We start from the raw sequence: 14,419 nt of genomic DNA, 5'->3' as shown, positions 1-14,419 counted from the left end.
CGTAGGCTCAGTGCACATGTGAGCCATAAGGAACATTTTCTGCTCTCTCTCCCCTCTGCACCCTGTGTATATTGACACCTCCAACCGGAACACGTGTCCCAGAACCTTCCAGGTGCATGCACATCTGGGTAATTCCATCTCATACTTCACATCTCTGCTCTGATGTCACTTTCCGTAGACGCTGCCCCCTCTTGTAGGATTAGGAATCCCACCCCTCGGCTCTCCAAACCCTCACCCTGTAGTTTACCCCCTTGTAGCAGATTTAGGACACTCTTCTGTGATTGTCTTTTGCTCTCCTGCCAGCCAAGCCCCTTACAGGCAGGGACTGGATTTTGTTCTTTCTCGTACTCTAGCGCCCGGCGCCGGGCACTGCACTGAGCAGGAGCCCAGTCAATGATTGAATGTTGACTGAATGCATGACGTCATCAGCACAAGTAGTGGATGTGGCTCTGGAGCGGTTCCTCTGGGAACACATCCTCGTGGTTGTTTTCCAGATGGAATCTTGGCAAGGCGATGCCGCCTCTCCCTCTGACTCTGTCTCTGCTCAGTCGTTCCTCCATTTCCGTCATCAAGTGGATTTTGAGTACCTGCTCTGTAGCAAGCGCTGCGTTGGGCCACAGGGACACAGGAAGCAAGACAGATGTGGTGCCTGGCTTCATCGGACTTCTTCTAGGAGTTGGTTTCTCTTCACTACTCTATTGCCAGTGTCTATCATGGTTGTTGGGATTCACTAAATAACGTAGACAAGCAAATGGTTTCAGGGCACACACACATCAGGATGGGCTTTATGCGGGGAAATGGCAAATGGTCTTATTTCACCTAGAGGAAGAGGGCTTTCAAGGGAGAGACGGAGTCGGGCCAGAGACGCAGCTGTGAAGACAGTGGGGTCACTGTGGTGATGCCATGGGATATGCCTGGGCTCTGGGCTTATTTCTAGCATGATGGCATCTCTGACGGTCACTGTGACCTCTTTACACATCCTTTTCTGCATCTGGAAAGTGGGAATGACGACAGAGTCAAGCTCATTGTGTGTGTGAGAACTCAGCGAGCCAGTCAGCCCCAAGCTTCCAGCATAGAGGGAGCCATTTATTAGATGTGAGCTTATTGTAAGGATGAGTAGAGGCTTAAAATGATATGTCAGGCCTGGGAATGGCAGAAGGCAGTGTGCGCGTGTGTGCATGTGTGTGCACATGCGTGTGTGGGGTGCAGGGTCACATGTGTGCTATGTGTAAACATGCACATATATGTGCACGTGTGTGGTGTGTGCACGCACACATGTGCACGGTACACGTACATGTGTGGTGCGTGTGCATGTGTATTGTGTGCAGATCTGTGTTGAGTGCATGTACGGTGTATTTGCATGTATGCATGTGTTGTGTGGTGTGATGTGTGCATCTGTGCATGTGTGTGTGTTTGCACATCTCTGGTATGTGTGGTGTGTGTCATATGTGCATGTATGTTTGTGTGGTGTGCTGTGTGCACATGTGTGGTGTGTGTGGTGTGCACATCTCTGGTATGTGTGGTGTGTATCATATGTGCATGTGTTGTATGTGTGTGTAGTGTGCACGTGTGTGGTGTGCATGTGTTGTGTGTGTTGTACGCACACCTGTGTGTGGTGTGTGTCATGTGCATGTGTGTTGTATGTGTGTGGTGTGTTGTGTGCACACGTGTGGTGTGCATGTGTTGTGTGTGTTGTACGCACACCTGTGTGTGGTATGTGCGGTGTGTGTCATATGTACCTGTGTGTGCATGTATGTGATTGTAGGCATGCATGTTGTGTAGATGTGTGCGTGTGCGCAGGGGGGTATCAGGGGAGGCTGGACAGTTGGCCAGGGTGGGGCTGTACTGTCTTCCATGCTGGGGGCGTGGCTGACCTCCGTCGGGAGCCACTGAGGATTACACAGGGGCAGTGGCCTGGTCCTGTCTGTCCACAGAAGAGAGGAGGAGAACCTTACCCCTACACGGTAGCAGTAGGAATCCTTTGAGACAAAGGAAAGAAAGAAGAGAGGGAAGGAGGAAAAGAATCCTAAAGAACAGAGAGTGGCTGGGGAAGAGAGAGAGCAGAGAAAAGGCCAGAAAAATGGCCGGAGCATCTGTCTGTCTGGTGCCAGGCTCTCGCTCTGGCTTAGCGAGGAGTCCCAGGGGGGGTGTCAGGGCTCAAGAGGAGGGAGGGGGTTGTCACAGTGATTTACAGGGCTCCCTTTCTGGGAGCTGGTTGAAGAAGGAAGCATGAACTCAGAGGCACCCTCCCCCAGACCAAAGACTCAGGGCCTATGGATGGGCTCCTCAGGGTGCTCCCGAGGCTTCGGGCTACCCTGTCAGTTACAGGGACCAAATGCAAGAGCAGCTTGCCCTGGGGGGTGCTTCGCCACCTCTGGACATCCAACTGATCTCTGCACAGGCTGTCCCTGCAATGTCACAGCCAGGCTGACCGGCCTGACCCAACCCCCTTCCCTTCTGGCAGCCCATCCGAGGATATTTTTCTAGCTTTAATTTATTTTTTAAAGTAGCTTTATAAGCCTGTTATTAAAAGGAAAACTTGCTCCTTGCCCAACTGTCACTCAGCCTCTACTTGTCTCCTGTCATCTGGGAAACTCACCAGGAATGCTGGCTCCTTTCTCCCTGCACATAAAAAGGTTTATAGATCTCCAGTTCCCCACAACTCAGCCCAAAGTAGCTTGCACTTGACAGTCTTCAGAAATCAACGCCGTTCCCCCTTCTACCAAGCTGCCCACCTGTGCCAGGTCAGGCTGCGCTGTAGGAAGAAGCCCAATGTTTGCATCTTGCTGGCTGGGGCTGGACTGTTTCCTCTTCAGAGGACACCTCCATCTTGGGGAGGCTTGGAAACCTTTCAGGGTGTGACAAGAAGCTGATCCTTGTCAAACGGACCTGCTCCGGGCTGAGCTGCGACAGGGGGCTTGGATGTGAGAGAGGAGTCTGGGACGTTGGTACCCCCACCTCCATTTTATTTCAGGGCAGGATCATGGGAAGGATGGCCATTGTGTGTCCAGTCCCTGAGCTGCATGCCTCCATTGGGCACAGCTAGCCGCAGGCTGGGCCTGTCCTCCCCGCAGTCTCCCTGTTTATGCTGTGTGTCTGTGGCTGGAGGACTCAGGTGTTTGGGGTTATCATTCAACATCAAAAAAATGAAGGAATTGGCCTTAAGTTGGGTTTTGCAACTGCCATGCTATGAGCGTTTGAGTCCAGATCACTGTGATCACCGGGCTGTCCTGCACATGATAGGATGTTTCACAGCATCCCTGGGGCCCCTACCCCACCCTTCCAGTTGTAACAGCCAAAAATGTCTCCAGATGTTGCCAAATGTCCCCCAACAGGGGAATGAGGATCAACCCTCCCTGCTGAGAACCACGAATTTAAGTCATTCATTCTTAATGGGGGGGGGGTGATTCAGCATCCAATAGGGCAAAAATTGGACCTTGGATGTCAAAAAAAAAATCATTCTTTCAATGTATAAAGCACACACAGGCATATGGCGGATACACAGATATGCAGTGTATCTGTGGTATTAAAATTTCATGGGGGCTGATGATTAGGGAAAAAAAAGTTTAAGAAAGGCTCTTCGGGGAGAGCTAATGGAAGAGAAAGATGGAGGGTCTAAAGAGATAAAATTGAAGCAAGTGTAGGCTTGTTTTTCTCTCTGTCTAGGAGCTACTTTCTTTTTTTTTTTTTTTTTTTAGATTTTATTTGAGAGAGCGAGCGAGCACATGAGCTGGGGGAGGGGCAGAGGGAGAAGCAGACTCTCCACTGAGTGGGGAGCCCGATGACACAGGGCTTGATCCCAGGATCCTGGGATCAGATGCCTAACTGACTGAGCCACCCAGGATCCCCTGGAGCTACTTTAAGTATGGGAATTCACCCTGTTCAGTTTTGAGCTGATGGAAGTTATGTAAATTTTTGCCCCAAATGTCATTGTCAGAAGCCACAGGGACGTTAGTGACCACAGCAGAGTCTTCTGATTTCACGAGGCCCTTCGTTGTCAGAGTTCATCTCCTTTTAGGTCGAGCTTGTCGATCCCTGGCATTGCCTTGGGAGGAGAGGGAGGGAGCCATGAGGTATTGAGTATCTGCAATGTGCCAGGCTTGGTGTGGGGGATTTATGTCCGTCCCCATATTAACTCTCTGAGGATGGAGTAGTCACCATCCCCAGCCTTTGCAAGGCTGAGAGTGCTTTGTAGCGAGCAAGTGGTGGAGGACAGAATTGAGTTTGGAATTGAGAACAACTATCCAAGTGAGAAGTCTGGCAGAGGTCAGAGCAGAAGATCCATGAATACTAGTTCATTAGTCTTCTTGGGGTTTCTCTTTTTTAGTATACCAACTGGAGTTGGCTCTAATGAAAAGAAGATTAACAAGCGAAGTTATGATAGGTCAATTTGAATCTGTCTACTTCTCCCACCACCCCTTACTCAAATTTTTATTAAACACCTTCTATATAACATGCTTTCTGCTGCGTGAAAAAGACAAATGGGTCCCTGCTTATGTGAGGTTTACGGTCTGGTTCTGCTTTGTCCAAACAGCAGCCACCAGCCACATGTGCCTTTTCTCCGTGTAAACTGTGACCCATGAGCTTGAGGAACGGAATCTTTAGTTTTACTTAACTTTAAAAACTGTGACTCGATTCACTTATTGAAAAAACCTGGTACGAATGCTTACCACAACTTGTCAGTCTATCAACTGTAAATTTTATCAAAGCTAATTACAGATCAACTATTTCCAGGGAAAATGTAGCATCTGAATTGAGATGTTCTGTAAGTAGAAAACACACCCCACGTTTCGAAGGCTTAGTACGAAAAAGAACGTAACTTCTTTCATTAGTCATTTTGAAAATACTGGTTATGTGTTGAAATAATAGATTTCAGATATATTGGGTTAAAATGCATTGATGTGAATTCCACCTATTTCTTCTCAACTTTTTATTTTATTTTATTTATTTTTTAAGGATTTATTTATTTATTTGAGAGAAGGAGAGAGAGCATGAGCAGGGGGCATGGAGGGACAGAGAACGAGAATCTCAAGCAGACTCCCCGCTGAGAGTGGGGCCCAATGCGGGGCTTGATCCCACCACCCATGAGATCATGACCTGCGCCAAAACCCAGAGTGGGATGCTCAACTGACTGGGCCACCCAGGCGCCCCAGAATGTCTTATCTGAATCATCTGCCTCATACACGGAGGCTGCCTAGAGTTTCCCTCTCCCTCTCTCTCTCTCTGCCACCCCACCTCTAAAATATATAAATAAATCTTAAAAAGATGTATAAAGCACTTAAAATAATGCCTGGCACATAATAAGCGTTATGTAAGGATGTATTAAATCTTAGGAAAAATACATTTGTGCTCTTCCTGCCCATCCCCATGCCCACCCCAAAGTTAGCCAATGTTAGGATCCATTGTGGTTCCTTCCATACTTTTGTCCTGGCCCATATAATCATGTATGGTTGTCGGTAATGTATGTATGTTGTTCTTGTTTTATCAAAATGTGATCATATTATATATACCAGAACATGACTTTTTTTTTTTTTTTTTTACTTACAATACCTGGATTGTGGAATCTTTCCCTGCCAAGTTAATTGTTGTCCACAAATGACTTCATAATAATTCCATGGTAGAATTATAAATTCCTTATATGACTGTTCCCCTATTAATGGCCATTTTGTTTGTCTGTCTGCTGGAAATTTCTGAGCATTAAAATGTTCCGCTGGAAAGGCAGGGAGGAGGCCAACCTGATTAATTCTACTTCCCAACTTGAGTAAGCTTTGGGGGCTGAGCTACAGATTCAATGCATATGGCAAGAGGTTCATTTTGAGTTAAGTAACTCTCTGAAATCACCCAACAGTTAGATAATTGACCCAATTTAATTTTCCTATAGAAGGACGACCGCTGGTTTGTCTCCTTGATCTATGGGTATGCCACCATGCGTATTACACACCAGTTGGCTAAGTGTGAAGCTATTATTACTAATTAAAATCACTTCCCCGCAGAACTTCACCTCTGCCACCTCACTAGCCCACCTGCACACTTTACCCAGGATTCACCCCTTCAGGAATGGTTCATGTGAGGCAAAAATCAATAGCTCAATTAACAATCAGGATTGGGGCTTCCAGGCAACAGAGATCAGGATCAATAACTTATGTTCAGTGAAATTAAAGGCAGTTGTTAAGTCAAGTGTTTAAAAGCTGCAGGCACAGACTGTGGGGATATCCGTCAAAACCTGTTGGGCTCTTTCTCCGGAGAGATCAAGAAGTGCATCTTTCTTTGCCCCATCTTCCACATGGATGCGTGCCTAATGAAGCAGGTACATCCTCCCTGAGTCTTTTCTGAAATAAATCCCTGGGCCCCGGGACTACCACGAGCATCTGAGTTGATTTGAGTGAGCCTCTTCTTTCATTAAGAATGATGCCGCAAAAGCAGACAATCCAGAACCCTCTCTGACATCTGTGGGGGGAGTAGAGCGAGCGAAGTTTTCCTGCATCTTCGGTTTGTTCCATCTGCCCTGCGTCATGAACATTTAATCATTCACCTAACATTCAGTGAGCACTGACTCTGATCTAAGCTTGACTTGTAGACCTTTCATGAGTTGAACCCATCTATGGTTCTAGTGCTATTACTTGGGAGTAGTTAGCATATGCTAGGACTGAAGTAATAAATAGCTCCAGATGTATGTCAGAGCCACACAGCAGGAGTCCGCCTGTTCTTTGACAGTCCTTGGTGGGTATTCAGGTTGCAGGGGCAGCTCCTCTGTAAGTGGAGGCTGAGGCTGCTTCTACCCTGTAGCTCCTTCATCCTTTAGGACCTGATTATCATCTTCATCCAGCTAATGGAAGGGGCAGCAAAGCCCAAGGAAGGCACTTTGCTTCTTAAGAGCCTGAGCAACAGAAGAGCCTTCAGTATTCCTGCTTCATTACATGTCCTGGACATTAATCACCATCCTAGCTGAAAGAAAGGTTGGGAAGTATGGTCTCTTAGGATGCCCAGGAAGTAAAAGAGGGGAGAACAGATTTGGGGGATCAGCTAGCACTGTCTGCCTCCTTAGCATTACCTCCCTTCGTGGATCCCTGTAATTATACCTGCCCATCATGCCTTCCCTTTCTTTTGGTGCTAGAGTTTCTCTTCCCTTTAGGGAATTCATTCCATCGATGGGGTAGTCCACATGCCCTGGCCCAAGAATGTTCCCATGACCATCCTAGCCCCTCTTGCGATATTTCTGTTGGATCTATCAATAAAAAAGGCCCTCTCTTTCCACTGGTATTACTAAGCTGGTAGGACACGAGTCTTAGGCTGTCTTGTACATCATATCTGTAATTTGAATAACACACACCTAAGTCATAGAGAAACCATGTCCCATGATATCTTCTATGCTTCCTGGAAAGGGAGATGGGTCCTTAAGAACACTGGCTGAGTCCTTGGATCCAGTTGTGCCTGAAGCCAGTTATCTCTGGACTTTTCCAGAAAAAAACATGAATAGATGTTCATAAATTGCTTGGCCCATGTGGGCCACTACACTGACTGGACACCAATTCTTCTTTGATCACGAACCATTTCTATTCAGCAAGAACAATAATCTCAGATCAATGGAACCGAATATATTCCTTCTTTCTTACTTAAGATGGTTTTTATTTTGGTTTCTACTGGTAGTAGCTGCAAGAATACTGATCAACGTCTTCTCAGCATACGCTAGTTAGAGACATGAGACGCTCTGTTTTCCCAGTAGAACATCTCCCCATACTCTGTTTTGCATTTGCTGTTTACTTTGCTTGGAATCTTTCCCCCTCTACTCCATCTGTTGGACTTGTCTTCATCTGAAATATTAATCTAATTCAGTTCTCTTCCATGCCATCAATAGAAACAGGCTGTCCTTCATGGGCCAGATGAGTTGCTAGGCACCAGGAAACAGAGATGAATAGGATAGGTCCTCGTGGTCTGGTAGAGACGGTCACAGACACAAGGACCATACAGAGAAACAATAACCGTGGTAATGAGGATTTGTTGAGCGCTTGCTATGTGCCAAGCACATAGTTTCCTACGTTTATGTGTCTTCATAGTGGCCCACGTGCTACTTTTATTCCCATTTCATACACGATGAGACTGGGGCCCAGAGAGGTTATGAAACTTGCTGGGGATCACTTTAACAGCCAGAATTTGAACTTGGGGTGTCTGACTCCAAGGCTCTCATTCTCAGCCACTGTGGACAACTGTCTGTAAGAATGCTACCACAGGTGAATGACTGGGGGAGGGTGATCAGGGCATGAGGTGGTGCTGGCTACCATCTCTCTTGCTTCCTCATGAGCTCCTTGATTTGGGAACAAGCTCGGTTTCCCTAACACTCAGCCTCCGTGCACCTAGTACATAGTCACCCTCTTTATCCAGGGTTGAGCAGAAGTTCTAAAGACCTCTGACGGAAAAAGGAATGCACAGTGGTAGACAGAAAGATTAGAAAACATGCATGGTCTTCCTTGACCACTGTGAGCTCAACCACCCTGGAATCTTCAGATTCAAGAGGAATGGTGGGCATTAAGATATGGCATGGCTGGCTTCTGAAAGTAACGATGACTGTGATGGACATTCAGGCTCAGGTTCCCCTAGAGAGGTCAGGTTCCAGCCAAGTGATACATCCTCTTCACACATCAGCCATCTGGGACGCGATACATTGGATCCATAGCCATGTGACTAAACAAGCGGGAGCTAGCATTTATTAATGGAGAAGCGCTTTACAGGCATTATTACTTCATCATCAAAAACTCTCATCCTTTCATTACTCTATGGTCAGTGCTTGGAGGAGGGGCTAGCTGGTCAGGGGTGCCTGCACTGATACAGTAATGTTACACAACAAAATTTGCAAAACCTCAGCATACAAGCGAAAAAGGAGTTAGTGCTCTGGCATCTAGGGGTCAGTTAAGAGTTGGCTAGGTGGCTCTGCTGATCTTTGCTGGGAACCAGCCAGCCATAGGCTGATCTAGGCTGGCTTTGGCAACATGACTGTGGTCCACATGCCTCTCATCTGTCAACAGGCTAGCCTGGGTCTGTTCCTAGGGTCATGACTGAGGTCCACGCCCATTTCAAGACTGCATTGTCTCATGTTTGCTCACATCCTGTTGACCAAAGCAGATTGCATGGCTCAGCTGAGCCCAGGGTGAAGGGGTGGGAGCACATTGCAAAATTATGTAACAAAGGGTGGGCCTGTAGGAATGGCTGAAAAGTCGGGGCCGTCACTGCTTTGACCACAGTACCCAATAAATGTGTGTTGTATAAATGAGCGATGAACCCTCAAGGCTCTGAGAAGTTACAGAAGAGCTGGGATTACACAGTTAGTGCTCCATAGAGCTGTGTTCTAAACCCAGGCAGGATGAGGGACCCCGGTGGGTAGTTCTGGAGGCCGCTAGAGGTCTGAGTCTCCTTATCACCTGTAGCCTTTCCCCTGGTGTTAGCTGAGGCCTGGAGCTTCTATATCCAGGGACCAGAGCCATTGATCCTACACTCAAACTGGACCATCAAAGCCTCCATCCCTGGGAGAGAAGATATAGCAATGCCTACCAAGGGACCAGCAACTGGTTTCAAAGCCTCAAATGAGCCCAGCTTTGTCTTCTTATATTAAGACAAGTTTTGAAAGACAGAGCTACATGTGTTCACTACCTGTAAGTTGGCAAGAGAGAAATGCCGAGCAAGTCAGATGAAGATAGTGCATAACCTACAGATAGCAACTGGCAATACTTAGGTGTATTTCCCTCTACCTATGTTCGTTATTATTATTTACAAAATTGGAAGGTATTTTTTTTTAAAAGATTTTATTTATTTATTTGACAGCGAGAGAGGGAATACAAGCAGGGGGAGTGGGAGAGGGAGAGGCAGGCTTCCCGCTGAGCAGGGAGCCCGATGTGGGGCTCGATCCCAGGACCCCGGGATCATGACCTGAGCCAAAGGCAGACGCTTAACCACTGAGCCACCCAGGCACCCTCCAGAGTTGGAAGGTGTTTTTGATATGGAATTTTAGCTTAAACGTATGCCCTAAACATAGCTCTCCACCACTCCAAGCCCATTGAAAATAATATTTCCAGTGGCTGCAGAATATCCTTCTGCGTGGGTCACACTGTAATTCATTTGCCCAATTGTCAATGAATATTTATATTGTTTTCAACTTTTCCCTGTTATAAATAATGCTGTGATTCTTAATTTGTAATTTCGTATCTCTTTTCATTATGAAAGTGATAAACGGCTGTACATAAAATTTTGAAAAAGGAACGAAAAATACCATCCCGTCAACACTATCAAAACCCTTGTAACTATTCTACCTTTTCTCCTGGTCTTTTCTTTCACACATAATTGTATGCTCACCTTTTCCTGACTATAAAGATAAAATACGATGACAGCGCCAAAAAAGCAGGAATAAAAATCACTATTAACCTTTTGGCCTATTTCCCCTTCTTCTTCTTCTTCTTGTTACTAATTATTTCTTATTATTTTACATGACTGAGATCACGCTACACCTGCAATTCTTTTATTCTTGTTTTTGCTTAATACTGTATCGGAGCCTTTCTCCTTGGGATGAGAAGCTTTACAAGGTAATTTTAGAGGATTCTTTTTTTTTTTTTTAAAGCACTAATGATTACTACCTAATATTTTCCCGATTGCATGCCATCCCTTCAAATGGATGTGTCACGAATAATTCGACATCCCCATTGGGGGACAGCGTTAGCTACCATGTTTTGCTGCCAGATTGTTGGAAGTAGAATTACTGGTCGTGGGCTGGAAGTATATGAATGTCCTAAAGGCTTCTTTATGGACATGTTTCGATTCAGTGTACACAGCTGGCATGCAGGGCACATCATACCGTGTCCTGATCTTATTTTGTTTTATTTTTAAAAAGATTTTATTTATTTATTTGAGGGAGAGAGAGATCGGGAGCGAGCACGCGCCAGCCGAGCACGAGAGGGGAGGGGCAGAGGCAGAGGGAGAAGCAGACTTCGAGGTGCAGGGAGCCCAATGTGGGGCTCTTGATCCCAGGACCCTGGGGATCATGCTGTGTCCTTATTTTAACTTCTCTTCTTAGCATAAACATTTCCTCCTAAACATTGATCACCTTGAAGGAAGGGACGCTCTCATTCATTTTTGTGTCCCCAGTTCAGTGACTGGCCCCCAAACTAGCTTTGGTATCAATTAGTAGCAAGAGCATCGATCATGGATCCAGACAGCCTGGGTCCGCATCCTGATGGATCACTTCTGGCAGGTTCACGCAGGTCTCTGTCCTTCAGTTTCCTCATCTGATAAAAGGCGATGGAGAGAGTGCACCTCCCCCCCCCCCCCCCCCCCCCCCCCCCCCCCGCAGTGTTTGTGAGGATTCAGTTCCCGGCTTCTAGCACTCTGTGCCTGTGAGCTTCCATCATTCTTTTTGAATTGAAGGGGTCTGTGTGTTGGTTAAAAGCACGGGCCTTCAGAATCATGCAGCCCCAAGTTTTGTGCAGCTTTAGGCCATAAAGAACTTCAGGTGAGACATTACTGCAAGCCTTACTCTCTTCATTGATACAATGGACCGATAATCCTACCTACCCACGGTGTGGCTGGTTTGTGAGGATGATAGGAGGTGATGTAAGTCAAGTGGGGAGCATGCTGCCTGGGAGCTAGGAAACAGTGGATACACGGGAACTCTGATAATTGCCAGAGAGGGAGTACAGGCTTGCCGTCACATTTTCTGCCTCCATTCACACTGATCACCAGCGTTTAGAATTTGATGTGTCCTTGTGGATGATTCTTTCTTTTACCGTCATAAACATCTACATGTGTGGGCACGGCCACCGTGGCTGCTCTCGTCGTTATTTTCCGTATTCCCTTTTTAACCCACTGGTGGCTTGGCGGTTCTCCCTTTCGTTTCTGTTCTCGACGTGGGTCCCCGCAGGAGGATGAGAGGAGACGTCTTCAAGGACCCTTTGCCGTGGCACGTTTGGTAGCCCTGCCCTGGGCAAGATGGGGTGTTCAGAAGCAGAGGGCTGTGGAGATGACCACGAGGAGCATTAGCTCCTTCGCCATTTTGAGATGAGGGTGTCTTCCGGGCTGTTTTGTAACTATGAGGTGATGCAAGTAGCAAGGGCTTTGTACGGTACCAGTGTGGTAATTTTCCCGATCCCAGGTATCTGAGAGCTCTCTCAAACACTTGAGAAAATCTGCTGCGTTGTTAGCAGCCGCCTCATGTGCTAGGCTATGCTGTTCTTTTCCTAATTGCATTCTTAAAATATGTGCTTGATGAATAATCAGCCCCATCTCCTACTTTCAATTATATTTACTGTATAGCCTTTCCCAGGGGATCTATTAAAAACACACACTCATTAGCTCCCCGAGTATTTTCACAAAATAAAATTGATATCTCTCCTCCCTGAGATTTTTTTTTTTTTAACTGAGGGACCAGAGTCCTACCAAAAGCGTGGCAGAGGCAATGAAAGAGTTTGCCGAACAATCTCAGAGTGATAACAATTTCCCCCTCTTAATTAATTTTCTCCTTAAGCAGAGACTGACTTTGCAGAGTTTAAATTACGATTTTTTTAAAACATTTTCGGCTGAAGGGTTAATTGCTCGCTTTCAAATGCATCATCTTGGGATATTTCTGCAGGAAAATTTCTAGCTTTAATGATTAGTCAAAAAAAAATTTTTTTTTTTCTTATCAAGAGCCTTAGACTGCTAACTTGTAAAGTGGTCCTCATCTCCTGCAGTGGTTCTCAGCTCTGTCTTCCCGTTAGAGCCGCCTGGGAGCATTTAAAAGATACCAGTGCCAAGAGCCCCCACCCAGGCCAATTAAATCAGGATCTCTGGGCATAGAGCCTAGGCATCTGTATATTTTAAAACTCCCCTGGTGATTTTAGTTTGCAGCCAGGATTGAAAACCACTGATGTAGTGAGAAAGCCCTCATTCTATAGATGAGGAAATGGAAGCTCAGCCAGGTTAGCTGATTGCCTGATGTTATTCTGAGAAAGGGACACGGGGTACAGCAAGTACACCCCCAGTGCCCCACATGCAGGGTGCTCTTGTAGAGCTTCAAAGACATTTTCTTATTCAGCCCTTCTAATGACCTAATGATTTTTTTTTTTTTACAAGATTTTATTTTTAAGTCATCTCTCCACCCAACGTGGGGTTCGAACTCAAGACCCCGAGATCAAGAGTCGCCCGCTCCACTGACTGAGCCAGCCAGGTGCCCCCCTGATGATTTTTCTTAAACCCCATATTACAGGAAGGGAACCAAGGTTCATAAACGCTGAGTAACTGAACCGAGGTGATACTGTCAGAAACTCAGATGCACATCGGTTTCCTGATCCATAGCATAAACGCATTTATTTCTCTTTAAACCTGTGTATATCGTCACTGGAATGTCTTTGCTACCCTGTTCACAGAGAGGCGTCTCAGGACTTCCCGCCGAGGGGCTAGCCAGTCACGCAGTGATGGCCGGAGCCTCTCAGAGCGCCTCTTTCCAGCAGGAGCTCACTATGTTTGTTCACTACGCAGTAAGTGCAGGTGACGTTCCTCAGGATTGTTGGCTTTGAATAAAAAAGATCCTAGATCCAATTGCTTACCTGAAAGAGGAGGATAGTGGCTTACATCATTTCTAAGTCTAAGGATCCTGAGCCTAGGTGCTCCATTCCAGTGGGGAGGAGTCTCATTGAACCCCCGGGCCTGTTCTGGTTTTCTTGTGTGTCTACTGTGGCCTCGTGACAGATGTTCGTGGGCTCTGTGTGGAAAGGACTGTCGTGGTCTTGTTGGCTGACTTTGGATCACCTGACTGCCTCGGTGCCAAAGATGTGGTGGTGTTAGGTCTAGGTAACCTCGTGTCCAAGACCAGGAGGAGAGGCTCTTTTTCCAGGAAGTAGGGGTGGAAATGCTATCGGCAAAAGCAGATGGATTCCAGAGAGGCAAAACCATAGGTGCCTGGGACGTTGGTCTAGGAGGGGTCTGATTAAACTTTGAAAACTAGCTCTTGGGGCAGCTGGATGTCCTCAAGAGCCCAGACAATTGTAAGCTCTCCTCTTCTCCCCAGGTACCTGCCCAAGGCTTTGGAGATCCACCTTCCCAGGGGCCCACAGAAGAACTTACTCAGGCCTAGAATGCCCTCTGTATGAATTCAGAAGCCACTCACCCCCTCCTTTCTGCGCCAAGACAGAGATAAGGACCCACAGGGAAACCATTTTCTGATGGGGTTTCAAACATTCCAAGAATAAGGTTTACTTAACGTGTGTGTGTGTGTGTGTGTGTGTGTGTGTGTGTGTGTGTGTGTGTGTGTGTGTGTGTGTGTGTGTGTGTGTGTGTGTCTCCGTGTCTCCTCACATCCCCATAAAATCAGAATTGCTTAAGGCCCCATGAATTCAGCATAAATCAGTGAGTCTTGTACATCTCCCACAGGATCTGTTGGGTATGTGGCTAATTCATATGGATC

Source organism: Zalophus californianus, chromosome 10, assembly GCF_009762305.2.
Source record: "Zalophus californianus isolate mZalCal1 chromosome 10, mZalCal1.pri.v2, whole genome shotgun sequence".
NCBI classification, from domain to species: Eukaryota; Metazoa; Chordata; class Mammalia; order Carnivora; family Otariidae; genus Zalophus; species Zalophus californianus.
The sequence above is the reverse complement of the archived record's forward strand: the minus strand, read 5'-3'. Positions refer to the sequence as shown.